The sequence below is a fragment of the Oncorhynchus masou genome, chromosome 19 (genome assembly GCF_036934945.1).
Source record: "Oncorhynchus masou masou isolate Uvic2021 chromosome 19, UVic_Omas_1.1, whole genome shotgun sequence".
Lineage (NCBI taxonomy): Eukaryota > Metazoa > Chordata > Actinopteri > Salmoniformes > Salmonidae > Oncorhynchus > Oncorhynchus masou.
Genome location: NC_088230.1, coordinates 9864662 through 9867577, shown reverse-complemented (window position 1 = coordinate 9867577; position 2916 = coordinate 9864662). Strand labels below are relative to the sequence as shown.

Below are 2916 nucleotides of genomic sequence, written 5' to 3'. Positions count from 1 at the left end.
ATCAATGCCCATTCCCATTAGTATAAAATATTATTCGATAGTTCTGTGTTTATCAATGCCAGCTCCCAATAGTATTACATATTATTAGATAGTGCTGTGTTTGTCAATACCAGCATCCATTAGTATTACATATTATTAGATAGTGCTGTGTTTGTTCAATGGAAGGACGTACCATTTTCAACCACAACGACCCCTGTGGCAGCAGAGAGTCAAGGACAGGCCAAGAGTATTGCACTCATACAGTTTTTTTAACGCTTTGTGTGACGGTATCTCTCAATATGCTTTATTGTTGTATCAATGACTTTATATGAGTCGTCATCATCATTATTGTCAACAACAACGACGACAACAACAACCAAAACAACAACAGCAACAGCAGTAGCAGCAGCAGAAGTAGCAGCAGGAGATTATAAAGTCTAATTCACAAGTATATTTAAATGTATCGTTGCTATGCTGTGTGCCCTAAAGTGTGTGTGATCAGGCCTCATTCTCTTTGTGTGTGTGTGTGTGTGTGTGTGTGTGTGTGTGTGTGTGTGTGTGTGTGTGTGTGTGTGTGTGTGTGTGTGTGTGTGTGTGTGTGTGTGTGTGTGTGTGTGTGTGTGTGTGTGTGTGTGTGTGTGTGTGAGCAGACAGGCCCAACAGAAGCCTGCCTCACAGCCTTGGAGACTGGCTAATAGCATGACACTATTCAGCAATCAGAGTGTCTGTCTGCATGTATACTGGGCTCAAGCCACATGCAACCCCACCAGATCCTATTTACCAACAATGAAGGAGGAGTTAAGCCACTGTCTACATCTGCCCAGACAGACAAGGCAGACAGACAAGACAGACAGACAGATCCTTGTAAAACCAACTACAATAGCCATGGTAGTACTGTTAATACAGTTGGTGATTAACACAGTTTCGGATTTCATAGTGAGAATACATTCCATGAAGATGTTGCCACTTTGACCCGAAACGTTCAATAATGTCGATTAACTCTGTCTCATCCTCAACCATCATCCCAACTTTCCCTCTCTCAACCATCCACGCGGAGAAACACTCTTATTTCCCATTGGGAATGTTTTTTTTTTTGTTTAAAAAAAGCAGGCACACAGTACACAGCATTGCAATGCAGCGAAGGTCTGGATAGCAAAGGGAATTGATCCCGTATTAAACATAGTCTTTCATTACCCTAGATAGCGGTTTTGCCTCTGAGTATTCAGACTCCCTGCAGCACGAGGATGTTTTTTTTCTTCTTCTCCTTTTTAATGCAACTACATTGTAGGGGTTCATTCAGCATGGCTGGGCGAACTGGAACGGGGACAGTCCATGGGTCAACGGATCTCAGAAGCCCTCCCATAAGTTTGTCTCATAAATTCATAAATGGCTCCCTCACATTGCCACAAGCAGAACGTACGGGTGACCGTAGCGACGAACCCACCATTCAAGTCAAAGCCATCGCCGTGTGATTGACCGTGAGGCGACAATGCGAGAGATGTACATTGTATGTTTCTTCCTGTCTGCTCAAAACTGCAGTCGAAGTGTGCGTGATTTCGACCAGGCTCAACAAAGAGACTCCTTCCAGTTTGTGTTCCACTCCTGGAACAGCAGGATGAGCATTCAGATCAAATGTAGATTTGTTTCAGATGGTATAATCATTCCTGATAGCACATTAAGTTCTGTGAATAGCTTTTGCAACACTCCCTTTTATGTAGGGGCTTCTATAAAACAAAGGCACCTCTCTTACAAAGGGGTATATGTCAGTTTTGCAACTCTATATATATATATATATATATATAAATAAAAATAAGCTTTTTAAAAGATTTTAATTGGACAATGACTGTATTTGTGGTCACTGATGGATAGACATTGCAGTTGTTTGTTACAGTATGTCATAGTTACGGTAAGTGTTAGTGGGGCTCATACTAGTAGTGTCCATTGCTGAGGTAACGAGCAACACATCAGGAAGATCAACTTTAGTGGTAGCATCCCTACCTCAAGCCCTTGCAAAACTTTGTCGAAACAAAAACAAAACAGCAACCGACACTCATGCAGAGACAACGTTTGTATCCAGATATATATATATATATATATATATATATATTAGCCTTATGGACCACATTCATCTGTCCTAATTCACAGCAAGTGGCATTTTTCTCATTGCAGGAAAGTAGCTCCACGCCATAATCCCATCAGAGATGAAGCACGTTGTCAACATTGTGTGCTGGAATGTTTACCACAGCCCTAGTCTCACTATTCCCAGTTGACTAGCCTCTCTCTATGTTCATAACAAACAAAACTGAGATGACACAACCACAATATAGAACAGGAGCAAAAGCAACAACAAAAAAGAAACCTACTGAAATGGCGACGGTAAAGCTCTCTTTTTGCTTCCTCTTCCAGTTGTCTGAAAGTCAGTCTGCAACCAGTCTCCCTCTCGCTCTCTCTTTCTCTCACACACTTCGTTTTCGACACTGGCAATTTCTCTCTCTCTCTCCCTTCCTTTATTCTCTCTCTTTCTCTCACCTTCCCTATCTATCTCTTCTGTACTTCCCTCCTTCCTTTCTTTCACTCTTTCTTTGTCACTGTCATCAGAATCGGGGTGTTCTTGCTCATTCCTGTAGCACTTGAGAAATGGAGGGAGAGAAGTGAATGAAAGGGGAGCTGCAGCCACTTTAGAGAAAAACAAGGGAGGGAGGCAGAGGAGAGAGCGGAGCGAGCGATGGAGACACAGACAGGGAGGAGAGAAGGAGGGAGGGAGGAGGGAGGGGGAAACAGGCAGAGGCTGTATGTAGAATGTGTGAGGCGAGCAGGCGAGAGAGGGAGAGAGAGAGAGAGAGAGAGAGAGAGAGAGAGAGAGAGAGAGATAGAGAGACCCTTGTCGAACAAGGCACTGCAGCAGAACACAAGCCAGAGAGGAAGGCGTCTGACTTA

General features: G+C 43.2%; 1 protein-coding gene across 2 annotated transcripts in view; it reads right to left on the bottom strand.

Annotated features, from left to right (window-relative positions):
* myt1la (myelin transcription factor 1-like, a) overlaps window positions 1-2577 on the bottom strand; it is a 54855-nt gene extending 52278 nt beyond the window's left edge. For both annotated transcript variants that reach the window (XM_064924904.1, XM_064924903.1), the window contains exon 1: window positions 2343-2577. The gene's annotated coding sequence lies outside the window, so the exon portion shown is untranslated. The remainder of the gene's footprint in view (window positions 1-2342) is intronic.
* Window positions 2578-2916: the final 339 nt, after the last annotated feature.